Here is a 16,197-nt window from a genome sequence, read left to right as displayed (position 1 = left end):
TATAATGTAATTATTTTATGAAAGCCACAATTAATTAAAAAGTACTTTGTAATGAGTTTTGTGACAATTTTATGAAAGATGTTTTTCACAAAAGTGTTTATTAACAACAGTGTTATATTTTTCCAGGTCAAAAATCTGACATTAGCTATGCATGGTAGTGCTTTAATTCCGTTATTGGCAAAGCAGAGATAGATCTCTGTGAGATTGAGGCCAGACTGATCTAAATAGGAAGTTCCAGACCAGCTAGGGTTATAGGGTAACCCAGTTTCAAACCACTTCCCCCCCCCAAAAAAAAGCATCTAACATTGGCTTGTTGGTTGATAGATTGGCTTCTGGACAGTATGTTGCTTTCAGTAAAGTATATGTACAAAGTTTGACCTTACAAAAACACTCAGTTGGAAATATGTGTTTTGATAATTACAAATATTCTTTGACACTACAACTCAGTGTGTAAATTGTCATTTGTTAAATGTTGCTTTCAGTGTGTTGTGATGTCATATCATTGAGTTTGTTGTCATTAGTTTCACTGAACTCGAATGGTTTGTATTGTTTCATAATTGGATTGCTCACTTGCGTCTGTAGCTTTAGTCAAAAATAGTTTTGAAAAATGTTTTACTGAGTTATGGATAATTTCTAAATTCTAACAGTTTCAATATATAATACAGAAATCACATGGTAATATCACATTTATTCTAGTTAAGATACATGTTTTATTTTAATAACATATTTTCTTAAAAGTTTGAAGTTCATCTTCATCAACAATTATCAATTGTTTTCCTTGAAGGAAGCAGCTCCTTAATTCAGAATGCTACTCAATCACACAAGCATGTTTTCTGATTTTTTCAAAGTACTAGCTCCAGTTAGTAGCAAGATCTTAATAATTAAGAAGACACATTTGTGGATCCTAGCAACAAACCCTTAACCCACTTTTTTATGTTGGTTTTTATTGAATTTTTGTGTATATCAAACAGACTATCTCAATCAATCTTAATCATCTTTATGCCTCAGTCCCCACTGACACCATCCCATAGCCCCCCGCACTGGAATTCATGCACTCTATCATTTGTGTTAAGTCCTATTGTGTCAAGTTAGCGTTCCCAGATTTTCCTCAGTGCAAGTTCATCTACCGAGGTCTGGTCAGATTATCTAGAGTCCCTTGTTTAGGAAAATCACCCATGCAAACTTAACTCACATTTAAAATAAACTTTGCATTATGTTTTTGTTCACTGTGCACATCAGCCCACCAAATAGTAAGCTACAAATACTGAGTTGCAGTGTTCACTAATAACTGAACAAGCATGTTTCTTTAGAGCAGTGTTTTTATAATGGGTTCCGTCTTTTATGGCAACTTTGCCAGTAAGAAAAATAAGTGTGACTCTATATCTTGGAAACAGATTTTCTATAACAATTACACAAGTAATGTACTGAAATTGTGAAGGTGTGTTACTAACTTGTGAGAATCATTTTCTGTATGTGCCATTGGACACTGATGTTTCCCCATGCCCAGTGATGCAAACCTAGCAGATTATTGATGCTCATCACTTCTAGAAACAATTTCCTCCACATGTGCACCAGCACAGCCTTGCAAGTGTATATCTCCACACATGAATTTCCATGTAAATCACTATGTTGTAAATAGCTTAGTTTTAAACTTGGCGAATTGTAAACCTGAATACGTGATTTCATCTTAATCTATCCCTTCCTTCAAAGTAAATATTCCAAGATTTGGGGTAAGCATATTTTTAGTAAAATCTATAATGATATAATTTTTATTTATCATATATAAAATGTAGAACTCTTTAAAGGGGTTTGTTTAATATGAAAGACATATTCCAGTGAATTCATAATTCATATCAAATAATACACAAACATGATTATGAACAGTGATAGAATATTTCAAATTTAGATATCTTTATATGACTGAATAGAGAAAAATACAATTAGAAAATATCTGAGTTAATATTCAGTTGAGAAAAAAATACTATATAAGGAATGTTGAGGGAAATCATATATGTATGCATGATGCATAGCTGTATCAATATGGAATTTTTATATTAATATACAACAGTATATATTATAGCCTTAAAAAGGTATGGTATATGAAAAATATGTGTTACATAAATTACATACATGGAAACATACATCATAAATATGTGTGGACACAAAGTTGAATTACTGCTCTCTATCCATATTCAACCTTCTTTGACTATTCCATATAGTTTAATCTTCATGATATATGGTTTTCTGCCAGAAGTGATTAACTTGTAGCTATAAGTATCAATAAACACAATGGTTTAAAATAGGTTCCAAGAAATAGAAAGAGCAACTAGGCTGGAATTTCTCACAAGAAAATTCTAATTTCTTTGGGAGAAGAAAATGCCATGGAAACATAAAGAAAGGGAACCTGGAAATTCCCCAGCATATAGCAGGAGCAACAAAAATTCTGCTGTGATCAGAAGGTTTCAAAGAAATTCACTGGCCCAAATGTCTTACATCTCTTGAGCAGTAAGACTGATAGATTTTACATGTGATGTGTTGTTGACAGAGACTCGCCCTTTTCTTATAATGGAGAATGGACAGAAGCAGTTCTGGATGAGCTTGCAGATTCATTCACGGCTGTTAGAGGGGAGCCCGTGGTCCAAACATGTATCTACTTCAAGTCAATTCCAGTAAGAAAATCATAACAAACATGAACATGATCTTAAAAGAAAACCTGGAATTTTATTTGATGTTGGTCAATCTTCCCATTTTCCATTCACTCATTCCCTTTAGGATATGTTTCCAACCTTGACTCTCTCTCAAGTCATTTATCTCACTCCAGCACCTTATAAAATCTCTGCACATCCACTCATTTTCACCTCTCTTTCTGCCCAGGAGTGTGACACTTTTATGATGTCTTATAGCATTTCAGCCCAAGGCCAGTTTGTTTTAATTATTCATTTTCTGATTATGTTTTAAGCTTAAGAGCATGCTAAATCATAATGAAGCAGAGCTAACAGTTTGAACTGAGATTTACATATTCTCTCTTTTTCTCATTAAAAAAAATTCCTTTAAGCTCTATTCCCTGAATTTTATTTCTTCAACTCACAGCATCCAAGTTGCACAGCTAGGACATATACACCTTTCTTTTTTTCTTTATGGAGCTTTTTAAATTTTATACATTTCCCAACCAAATCCAGACCCCCTCCCCCATTCATGCCTCCCCCACACCCCCTACTGAACTCCATGCACTGTCATACATGCTGAGTCCTATTCATTCAGGTATTTGTACCCAAATGTCCTTCAGTGTAAATGTGTCCACTGGAGGCTAGTCAGCCTATTCAGTGGGCGTATGTAAGTCATACTTGCCCTCGCCCAGCAGCAATCAATTTCAAATGAACATCACTAGCTTCCTGTTGTTAATCAAGTAGGAGGGCATAAATGAATTCGCTCTGTTTCAAAGAAAGCCCTTACTTGCTTCTCATACTCTGGCAATTATCCTTTGTTCCCCATCCCCATCTTACTGTTCTCTGTACACTCATGACCATTTGATGCACTGTGAATTTTGTTTGCCTTCCATAGTGTCCCTCCATTAATGATATGTCTTCACAAGGAGAGATTTTCTTTTTCACTCATTGCTCAATTCTTTGCATCTCGAGTACATGAAAAATACCCAATAAACATGTGAGGAGTGATCTCTTGTTTATTATTACTTAGTCCTTCAACTTAATTTAGTTTAATTCACATTGAAATTTCATTAGTTGAGGCCTAAAGGTTCTTACTCTTCCACTTCTTACATTGTAAATGGAATCCATCATTCTTTACACTGAGTAGCACTCAATTGTGTAAATGAACCACATTTCATTATCCACTCGTCAGTTGAGGGACACTTAGGTTCCTTCTATCTCTTAGCTATTGTAAAAAGAGTAGCAACAAACATGGATCTCTACAATAGGATGAAACCTTTAGGTATGTGCCATGGGTCAAATGGTAGGTTCATTTTTTAGCCTTTTTTTTCAAAAAAACATATTGTGCTTTTTAAATTTCATACGCAATTTCCAAAGAAAATTCTGACACCCTTCCCCATCAATGCCTTCCCCCATGCACTCTGTCATACATGCTGAGTCCTATTCATTCAGGTATTTGTACCCAAATGTCCTTCAGTGTAAATGTGTCCACTGGAGGCTAGTCAGCCTATTCAGTGGGCGTATGTAAGTCATACTTGCCCTCGCCCAGCAGCAATCAATTTCAAATGAACATCACTAGCTTCCTGTTGTTAATCAAGTAGGAGGGCATAAATGAATTCGCTCTGTTTCAAAGAAAGCCCTTACTTGCTTCTCATACTCTGGCAATTATCCTTTGTTCCCCATCCCCATCTTACTGTTCTCTGTACACTCATGACCATTTGATGCACTGTGAATTTTGTTTGCCTTCCATAGTGTCCCTCCATTAATGATATGTCTTCACAAGGAGAGATTTTCTTTTTCACTCATTGCTCAATTCTTTGCATCTCGAGTACATGAAAAATACCCAATAAACATGTGAGGAGTGATCTCTTGTTTATTATTACTTAGTCCTTCAACTTAATTTAGTTTAATTCACATTGAAATTTCATTAGTTGAGGCCTAAAGGTTCTTACTCTTCCACTTCTTACATTGTAAATGGAAAAATGCTAAACATCACCAAAACATAACTAAACTAAGGCTTTTTATTTATCATTTTTTAATTTATGTGTATGAGAGTATTTCCTGCATGTGTATAAGTGCACCCATGTCGTGCAATGCCTGTGGAAGTTAAAAGAGGGCATTGGATCCCCTGGAACTGGAGTTATGAATCAAATCTGGATCCTCTTCAGAGCAGCCAGAGATCTTTATGTTTCTCCAGCCCCCAAACAAAGGCATTTTATAAATAAATGAAACTAATTTAAATCTGAAACTCAAAGCACTATTTTTAGTGTATACACAAGATGTTTATCTAAAACATTTCCCCAGTATGCTTTGTATAAAAATGATCATATTTACACACCAAGCTGAAATCAACAAAGGGTACCGTTCCCACACAGATCTGGCAGACTCGTATTGCAAATGATGAAAATTTATGGAGACTCCTTCAAACCAAGGGAACAGATTTCTTCATATCCCATCCTACCCGTAGGGCATGTAGTACTCCAGTGCATTGCTGATAAACTTCTGGCTAATACAGTCTATTAGTGTTGCAGTCTGTTAAATAATTGGAGAAATAAAAATTACAGGGTAGAAAACAGTATTCAAAGAACGAGTTCATTTACTGGGGTACACATCAGAGATAGAGCACACCCGTAACATGCCTGTGGCCTGGGTTTGGTTTCAAACAGCAAAGCAAAAACAAGAGGGAAAGGAAAATTCAAACTGACAACAAATATATTTGAAATAAAAATTAATTATGTACACATTGGAATAGCACTGATGTGTTTTTTCTAACTATATTGAAAAATCTTTTTAAAAATAATTGGAATTACCTAGTACATTGTTCCAACTGATAGCATACTTTAACAATAAATTGCTCATTTCATTGAAAATGTTAATGCCTTTCACATTTTTAGAAAACTCAGTGTAGATATTTATGAAATTTTTCAATACTTTGAGGGCTGGAGAGATTACACAGTGGTTAAGAGCACTGGCTGCTCTTGCAGAGAACATGGATCAGGTTCTCAGCACCCACATAGCTGCTAAAGACTGTCCATATCTCCAGTTCCAAGATATCTGAGACCCTGTCTGACCTCCATGGGCATTGCACAACATGGTCTACTTACACACATGCAGACAGTACACTTATACACACAAAATTTAAAGATTAAATTGTTAATATTTTGTAATGATCCAGGAGGGCTATGATATGTAATGGCTAAATAATATATTGAAATATCACATATAAATGTGCCCTAATATCTAAAAATGTTAACATACTGTGATAGCTTAAAAAAGACAAATACAAAATAGTTCTATATGTGCAATATTGAGAATGGTAGTACCGTGTTGGGTATATGCATGCACACACAAGCACAAGCACATATTTTCAATATGCACATAGAGCAAAAGCAAACAACACTGCTTGTGATATGGAGGATGGAGTTTTGTCTAAGACTTTCAGTCTGATTAGCACATAGTTGGAGTATCCAAGCCTTTATAGAGTGTTACTGATGGTCAATCTCCCGGTTAAAACTTTTCATGTATAATCTCTTGCCAATAATCCATAAATATTTCATAAGTACGTCTTTCATCCCAATGAGACATTCTAGTTTATTACTTGTCATTGCACAATATCTGTGTATGACATCATCAGAGCATCTTCTATTGACTTAATTCTTGTCCTCACCTCTTCTTATCAGCATACATATGTATATTTGTGTATATATGTGTATGTGTTTATGTGTGTCTGTGTGTGTCTACGTGTATACAGGTATGTGTTTGTGTTAATTTTGAAAGGAGCTTCACTGTTTCAAACTGGTTCATCATTTGAAATTCTTTTTCTCTACGTTTGTGTGTGTATCTGATGCTGTGTGTATGTGCGTATATTGGTGCCATGTGTGGCTATCATAGGATAATCTTGGGTGTTGCTCACCTTCCACGTTGTTTGAGCCAGGTTCTCTTTTATTCACCACCGCATGCAACAGTTTGGCTAGGTGAAAAACTTCCAGGTATTCTACTGTCTCCCCTTCTCATATCACCATAGGATTAATGTAATAACAAACGCACAAGCTACCTCATCTTGCTTTGTGTAGATTCTTGGGATATGAACACATGTCCTCAATATTGAACAACAAGGATTTAACATACTTACTGAACTATCTCACCAGCATTAACACTCTTTATTGACTGAGTTTTCTTTCTTTTATTTTTTACACTTTTTATTGATTTTTTGTGTATTTCATACAGAGCAGCTCAACCAATCTTAATAATCTTTATACCCCCTTCCAAACTGGCACCCTCCCATCACTCACCCAATGTCATTCATACATTCTGTCATTTTTGTTAAGGATTTTTGTGTCAAGTTAGTGTCTCCAGATGTTCCTCAGTGCAATTTCATCTACTGAGGTCTAGTCAGTTTATCTAGAGTCCCTAACTTTAGGAAGATTAGCTCTTCCTTACTCAACAGTAATCAGTTGCCAATACTTGCTCAGCTAAAATTGGGATTAGCTGTACATTTCCCCAGTTCTATGCTGGGATTTTATCTGCTTAAGAGAAAATAAGTCTTGTTCATGCTGACACCAACATGTAGGTTAAAATGAGCAGAGTCCCAGGAGTTTGTAGGACTCCATTTCCATGTGGTCATGTGCCTCCTCACTGCCTCTTACAATCTTTCTGGACCTTCTTAAACAATAGTCCCTGAGGCCTAGGTAGGTGAAGTTTAATGTAAGAGTCCTGTCTAAGGACCAGCATTTTACAGACTCTTAATCTCTGTGCTTTGGCCATTTGTGACCTTGTGTGTTCCTGGCCCTTTGTTGCATGCAGCATCTTCATTAATGAGAATTGAAATATTGACTAGCTAGTGTGAAAAAACCAGAGGGCATCATATTAGTCCAGCAAACTAATGACAAATTACACATACAATATCTCTCCATGAGTCCATATTTATAACTAAAGGCTAGGTAACAAAAATTATTTAATTTAACACGATGAATTGTTGGCTAATTCAAGGGTGGTCCAAGAGATTCCCAAAACTACACAGGCCATTGCCAAAGCTCTTGATTGCCTCCCAGAACTTGGAAATAAGACCCTGCTGCTGAAGGCCAAACATATTTCAGGCACAGGATTTGGAGCACTGGAAGTGGAACTGACCTGGAAGCCACTTCCCATGAAGGCCAACTTGCATAGCTTTGGAGAGCACCATGCAAGGTGCTAAAGGAGAACATCAATCAGTCGAACACCAGCTTCAACAACAAATAACCTCATCAATGACCTGTACAGCATATGTCACTTTTGCAGTAGTGGCACTTTTATCTTGGGGGCAATACACAGCTACCTAATTGGACAAAACCCAATTCAATGGGAGGAACTCATGTGTGGTACTGTAAATGTGGCCAAATGCACATGGCTGAAAAAGTCATAGATCTTAGAGAAATCCCCAAGACTGTCACATCCCTAGTCTAATGTAATTTCTTACTATATGCAAAGTATGAACCCTTATATTTACAGACAAATATCACAGTCACCACCCATCAAAGAACCTTCTTTTGCACCAGAGACTATTACAGAGTACCATAACTGGTAACGCACAGACATTGTTTGAGAATTGCGCTAATATAAGCAACACATCTACAATCCAACCTCTACACTGAAGGACCACGGAACATAGAACGAGGGGTAAAGAGAACACTAATGAATATCTTTTTTTATTTTTATTTATTTATTGATTGATTATTTTAGTGGACTTTTAAAAAATAATTTATTGAGAATTTCACACAGGCATATAAGCATATAAGTTGTATTGATCAAATCCATGCCCACTCCCTCCCCTCCAACTCCTCCCATATATCCCCATCACTTTTTTCTGATAACTTCATGTATTCTCTCTTCTTTTTTTATGGGGCTTTTTGCTACTCTAATATTCTCCCCTCTGAAGAGGTAAATCTAAAATCTTTTAAGGATTAGATAAAAGCTCCCAAATACTTTCAGCATTTTTGGCCTTTGGAACAGAGTATGTTGCTAAGAGACCCAAGGACATTTTGGCTTTTGGCCAAGAAACTGGCTACTTTTCTTTGGGGTATTTTCACTCTGTCTAGCCAATGCCTACCTCTTATTCTTATCACACCAATTTCTGAAGTTGGTTTGAAGATTTCAAAGTTGGTTACCCAACTTTGGGATAGGGAATCGGAACGCAGACTTCTCTGGCTTCTTTCATGCTGAACAGGGATGCAGGATGAGGCAATTGGGGTACCCCTTAAGTGGGTCTATCTAAAAGACTCCAAAATTGCATAACTCTTATCTGTAGAGTGAAAAGAAAGTCCTTGACTGGTGAATAGAAGATGTGAAGGAGAAGTAAAGACAAGGGTAATTAGCATTACATATTCTAGACATGGAAGTATAAAAAAGAACAGGGAAAATCTCAAATATTCATGTGATTCCATTGGAATTTCTTGACGAGAGCTTCCTAACACATCCCTTTATTAGGTTTCTCCTCATTTTTCTTTTCTCTGCAAAGGCTGGATGCGAGACTGATGGATTCAGGATTTTCTTTCAGGTACTTTGATAGCTGTTGGAGTGGTTAGAATCAGTGTCAGTTCCCTCTCTAAGGCTTTCTATCTAGGGATAGAAAACAAATTTGCCCATCATTTTAGAACAATAGCTGGTTGTCTCCCTTAGCTACAGGTACACACTACCATATTGGAAACCAAGATTTGAAGTCTTACATTTGAGCAGCACTTGCAGATTCAGAACGAAATCACCAATGAGAAATAATTGTCTAAACTTTTTATATACACTTAATCCTAATGTTTGAAGAGTATAATCCCTTGAACTCTTAAAGAAATATGCTGATGACTTTACTCTGGTTATACTTTCATTTTGTGTGTTTAAGACCATACAGTTGGCCCAAATAAATCAATTTATTTTTGCACTTAGAGTCATTTGAGGATCTGTTCCTCAGGTGTCATATGGGCTTGTGAGGAGCTCCTGGATCCTTTCTTTTACCAGTTACATCTATGTTAAGATAAGTCAAAAGTCCTGCTTGACCATGTCTTATTTCACTTGGAAGGATGAATGAGATGTTTCTTCTGAATTGACCCTCTACTTTGTAGACTGGACGCTGGTTCAAGTCCATCTTGTGGGTCTCCAAGTCCTCCCTGAATAAGAGGACAGGTGACTCACCACATTAATAGGACATTTTGAGAAATGTTCCATAGTCCCCTGGAACTTACTCGATCTAGGAGGGCAAGGGGCAAAAACTGTCCTTTAAGCACCTCTGACCACATTAGTATAGGCCTCAAACTATGGCTGTTAAACATCCAATAAGGTTAATTCTACCAGTCTGATCTTTAAATTATCATGTGCTTGTCTACATAAGGCTTGGGTAAAAAAAAAACAAATATTCTCAGATAAACCTTGACTAGATATATATTTTGATCCTTAAACTAGTTGAGTAACCTATGACCATGGAAATTTTAAGATTATGTGTATATTATTTTTGTTTCATTTATATATCATAGAAAACCTGAACAGACCTTCACCATTTGTTTAGGCTTCCTCATTTTTCTATTTTTGTAAATATCTCCATTTCCCATATTCTTTTTAATATCTTTTACATTCTCATTTTCTTTTCTTTTAAAAAATAATTATGAGAAATAATAGTATTAACAAACAAATTTTCCATCTGCTGTGAGATTTCTTTTCCTGGGGATGCTAAGCAATGCTTACTCCCATTTAAGGTTCCAGTGTCAAGCCAATTTTTGATTAAAATTTTACTGGGGAACCAATGAATTTATTGAGATTACTTACTAAGATAACAGAGGGGTTGCTGAAGTGTATGTAGGAACTGAAGGTATGCACACTGGAACGCCTTTAACCAGTACTCAGCATGGGTCATGCCTTCTCTTCCTAGCCTTCACTAGATTGTATACTTTAGCTCTCTCCAAATCCAGAAGACCATGTGTGATTAGATCCAAATTACGTACAGTTGGCTGGGAAGAGTGGATGGATACTCAGGTGAGGCTCCAATTGACCTGCTTGGCTCTCCATTAATGAATGAGCACAACCTTCAACAGGCCAATTGTGACAAGGTTTTGCAATCAGGCTCAGCTGAAGTTGTAATGATGATAGCTATTTCATGCAGAAATAACATGTATAACATCATCTTATTAAAAGGACCTGGAATTTAAAAGGATTTGATGCTAGGACCACATATGATGGAGAACATATGTTGTTTCTTTTTCTGAGTCTGTGTTACTTCACTTAGTATAACAGTTTCTAGATCCATCCATTTACCTGAAAAATTCATTTCATCTTTCTTTGCTGCTGAATAGAAATCCATTATGTGGATATACCAAATTTTTGCTAACCACTCGTCAGTTGAGGGGCACTTAGGTTGCTTCCATCTCTTACATATTGTGAAAAGAGCAGCAACAAACATGGTTGTACAAGTGTCTCTACAATAGGATGTGTCCTTTGGGTATATACAAAGGAGTGATATAACCTCGTCAAATGGTAGGTTCATTATTAGTTTTTTAAGAGTTCTCCACACTGTTTTCCATAGAGATTTCTCTAGTTTGCAATCTCACCTGAAGTGAATAAGTGTTCCCCTTTATCCACATCCTCGCCAGCATTTGGTATTATTTGTTCTCTTGATCTTAGCCAGTCTGATTGGGGTAAGGTGATACCTTAGGGTTATTTTAATTTGCATTTCCCTAATTACTAACCATGTTGAACACTTTTTTTCTATTTAAACCACTACTTTAATATTTTTTTAAGAAGAAGCATTTCATTACAGCTTTAACATATTCAGTAACGTACTTCAGAGCAAGAATACATCTCTTTCAAAAGTGGCTATAAATTTTTAGGTTCACAGTTGAATTAATATAGTTATACAATATTGAACACAGTATAAGCCATGTAAGACATAAAATTGAATGAGCTTTTTACCTTTAAAAAAGATCTCCATTTTGTTTTAAAATATACACTTTCTTACAGAAAGACTCGGTTTTGCTACTAACACTGAGATGTTGGCGCATGCATCTCTGAACACTTTTTGAGATGTTTCTTAGCCATCTTTATTTCTTCCTTTGAGAAATATCTGTTTCTAACTTTAGCCCATCTTTAAATTGGGGCATTTGGTTTCCCAATTCTTTGTTTTTTGAGTTCTTTATATATTCTGGATGTTAAACCTCTGTCAGATGTGTCACTCGTGAAATTTTTCCCATTCTGTGGGTTTTCTCTTCATTTTTTTTTATCATTGTTTCTTTTGCTGTACAGAGCTTTTTAGTTTAATGAGGTCCCACTTGCTGATTGCCAACCTTAATTCCTGAGCAACTTCTGTCCTATTTAGAAAATCTTTTTCTGCACCTGTATCTTGTAAGTTACCACCAATATTTTCTTCTAATAATTTCAGGGTTTCCAGTTTCACATTGAGGTGTTTGATCCATTTGGAGTTGACTTTTGTGCAAGGTGAAAAATAAGTATCTAGTTTATTCTACAGGTGGAGATCCAGTTTTGCCAGCACCATTTGTTGAAGACACTGTCTTTCCTCCATTCTATGTTCTTTGCACCTTTGTCAAATATCAGGTGGCTGAAATTGCATGTACTCAGGTTTGGATCTTCAATGATGTTCCATTGATCTATGTGTCTAGTACCATACTGTTTTTATGACTATAACTCTGTAGTATACATTCAGATCTGATATAGTAATCCCCCCAGCATTGCTCTTCGTGCTCAGGGTGGCTTTGGCTATCTGGGGTCTTTTGTGCTTCCATAGAAATTTAAGAATTTTTTTTTCTATTTCTTTGAAATATGTCATGAGGATTTTGATTGGGATTGCATTGAATCATCTACATATCACTTCAGGTAGGATGGTCATTTTCACATATTAATTCTTTCAATCCATGATCATGGGAGGTCCTTCCATCTTCTGGCATCTTTCTCAATATCTTTCTTTAACAATTTAAAATTTTCATTGTAGAGATCTTTGGTGTCTTTGATCAGATTTACTCCAAGATATTTTATTTTATTTTTCAGCAATTGTGAATGGGAGCATTTCTTGACATTCTTTCTTCAATTGCTTATTATTGATGTATAGAAAGGTTACTGAATTTTGTAGATTGATTTTATAACCTGCCAGTATACTGAAAGTGTTGATCAGTTCTAGGAGTTTTCTGGTGGAACTTTTGGGATGTCTTAGGTATAGTATCATATCATGTGCAAAAGTGATAGTTTGACATTTACTTTTCCAATTAGTACTCCTTTAATTTCCTTCTCCTATCTTACTGCACTAGGAAGAGTTTCAAGTTCTGTGTTGAAGAGGAGTGGAGATAGTGGACATCCTTGTCTCCTTCCTGATTTTAATGTGAATGCTTCCAGTTTTTCTCCATTTAGAATGATGTTGGTTTGGATTTGTTGTATATAGCTTTAAATATGTTGAGGTATGTTCCCTCCAGTCCAATGCATATATTGAACCATCCCTGTATCTCTGTGATAAAGCCTACTTGATCATGATTTATCTTTTCAATGTGTGTCTGTATGCTGTTTGCAAGTATTTTGTTGAGAAGTTTTGCATCTATGTTCATTAAAGATATGGGTCTACAGTTTTGTTTTTTGGTTGTGTCTTTACCCAGTTTGAATATAAAGTGATGCTGGCTTCATGGAAGGAATTTGGGCATTTCCCTCTGTTTCTATTGTTTTGAATTAAGTAATATTGGTTGTAGGTTTTATTTAAATGTCTGGTAGAATTCTGTGGTAAATCCATCTGGGCCTGGGCTTTATTTAGTTGGGAGGCTTTGTATTACTGTTTCAATTTCCTCATATATTATGGGTCTGTTTAAACTGTTCATATTTTCTTGGTTTGACTTTGGTGGTTCCCACGATTTCAGATATCCATCCATTTCTTTTTAGATTTTCAGATTTAGTGGCATACAGGTTTTTAAAATATTCCCTTATAATGGTCTGAATATTTTGGGTGTCTGTTGTGATATTTCCCCTTTCATCTATGATTTTGTTGATTTGGATTTGATTTGTGTTTCTTTTGGTCAACTGGGTTACGTGTCTGTCTATCTTGTTTAGCTTTTCAAAGAACAAGCTCTTAGATTCATTGATTCTTTTTATTGTTTTCTTTGTTTCTATTTCACTAATTTCTGGTCTTCTTTTCTGCTGGGTTTGGGTTTCATTTGTTCTTGCCTTTCCAGTGTCTTGAGTTGGTGATAGGTCTTTTATTTGAGTTCTAATTTTTTAACGTAAGCACTTAGAGCTATAAACTTCCCTTTTAGGACTGCCTTTAAAGTGCCCCAGAGGTTGTGTTATGTTGTATTTTCCTTTTTGTTGAATTCCAGGAATTCTTTTATTTCTTCTTAATTTCTCCTTTCACCCAGTCATTATTTAGGAGTGTGTTGTTCAATCGCCACTAGTTCCTGTAGTGCCTAGGGCTTTGTCCAGTGTTGCTTTTGAGCTTTATCGCATTGTGATCTATTAGAATGCATGGCATGGAATTATCTCATTTTTTTATATTTGTTGAGGTTTGTTTTGTGGCCCAGTATGTGATCAGTTTTTGAAAAAGTTCCATGAGGTACTATATAGAACATGTATTTTTGGTGCTTGGGTGAAATATTTGAAAGACGTCTGCCTCCTTTCTTTTACCAGTTCCATCTGTGTGAAGATAAGTCAAAGGTCCTGTTTGACGATGTCTGGCTTTACTTGGAGGCATGAAGGAAATTTTTCCTCTGAGTAGACCCTCTTCTTTGTAGATGACACTGGTTCAAGTCCACCTGATGTGGTCTCCATTTCCTCTCTGAATGAGAGGACAAGTGACTCACTAAAGTTATAGGACATTTGGAGAAATATTCCATAATCCTCTGGAATTTAGCCGACCTTGGAGGGCAAGGGGGAAAATGCCTTTTAAGTCCCTCTGAACCGATTAGTGTAGACCTCAATAAATGGCTTTTAAATATCCAATAAGGTTAGTTCCACCAGTCTGGTACTTTGAATTACCATGTGCAATGTAGATAAACTTGGGTAAAAACCAAAAATCCTCAGGTAAACCTTGACTAGATACATTTTGCTCAGGAACTTTAAATATTAACTTGACTCAGGATGCCTTAGTTTTGTTACTGAAGTTACAAAATTGTATTTGTTCTGGAAACCAAAAACCATGTTATAAGCATGGATGGATTCAGAAAATGAATCATGCTTTCAGAAAAAAAGAGTGACTTTTCAAAGATGGAATTCTAGCAGATTTTTAGAAGACCTTCATATTTGTGACTGGAGAGATTGCTTAAAACACTGACTGCTCTTTCAGAAGACCTGGGTTCTGTTGCCAGGACCCACATCGTGGCTAATAATCATCCATAACTCCAGTTCCAGATGATCCAACACCTTCTTCTTACCACCTATTACAGTTTGCCTTCAATGGGTGTAACAAAATAGTCTGGCCAGTACCAACTTGGAGAAGAAAGGGTTTATTTCATCCTACATATCCCAGGTCACAGTTCATCAGGGAGCCCATGGCAGGAACTCAGGGCAGGAACCTGGAGGTAGGAGCTGGAGCACAGGCCATGGAGGAATCCTGCTTACTGGTTTGCTTCCCTGGCTGGTGTTCGGTACGCTTTCTTTTACAATACAGGAACACCTGTCCAGGGATGGCACCACCCACAGTGGGTTGGGTCGTCCCACATCACTCAGTAATCAAAAAAGTGCCCCACAGACATGGCCACAGGCGAGTCCAATGGAGGAAATTCCCCAGCTGAGGCTCCTTCTACCCAGTTGTGTCAAGATGAGAACTAAATCTATCCAGCACACCACCTCAGGCCTTGCATGACATGGATGCAGGTAATACACTCATAAACACAAAACAAAAACCAATAAGCAAAATATTTTTTTAAATATATAGTCTATAAAGTTATAGAAGCTAGCTAGAAAGAGATTCTGTGAAGTAAAAGGGACAAAAAATAGAATGTAGGAAACAGAAAAAAATGATCTCACTGTGAGATGAGCAGATATGCTGATATATTTGAGATATAAGTTTACGGAAGAGATATTTGAAGTCTGATATGAAAACAATCTGATATAATTAGCTCACTTTTGTTTATTTTTGTTAGTGGTGAAAGGATTTATTTTAGCTTATAGTCCAGGTCACAGCAGATTATTGAGGGGAAGTCAAGGACAGGAATTAAGAGCTAGTCGCATGACATCCACAGCCAAGAACAGACAAAAATGCATTCACTCTACCATGCTTGTTTATTTCTCCTCTCAGCTTCTCCACTTTGATTCAGTTCAGGACTCTGTGTCTAAGGAAAGGTGTTGCCCACAGTGAGATGTGTCCTCTCAATATTAGATAATAAGCACCCACAGACATGCCCACAGGCATTTAGACAGTACATGTATACAGTCTCTCATAGAGAGTTTCTTTTCATGTGATTATAAATTCTGTCAACTTGACAATTGATGCAAAGCATTAAATTCCATCTCTTGCCAGCTTGATAAGCAAGCACATCACATTTTCCTATTCAAAATATTTTTTATTTACTATACATATTACTTTTTCTTT

General features: G+C 36.3%; 1 protein-coding gene across 3 annotated transcripts in view; it reads left to right on the top strand.

Annotated features, from left to right (window-relative positions):
* Sgcz (sarcoglycan zeta) overlaps positions 1-16,197 on the top strand; it is a 468,968-nt gene that overhangs the window by 110,032 nt on the left and 342,739 nt on the right. The window lies entirely within an intron of this gene.

Source organism: Nannospalax galili, unplaced genomic scaffold, assembly GCF_000622305.1.
Source record: "Nannospalax galili isolate Female #2095 unplaced genomic scaffold, S.galili_v1.0 scaffold1282, whole genome shotgun sequence".
Taxonomy (NCBI): Eukaryota; Metazoa; Chordata; class Mammalia; order Rodentia; family Spalacidae; genus Nannospalax; species Nannospalax galili.
This window is presented reverse-complemented; position numbering and strand designations above follow the sequence as displayed.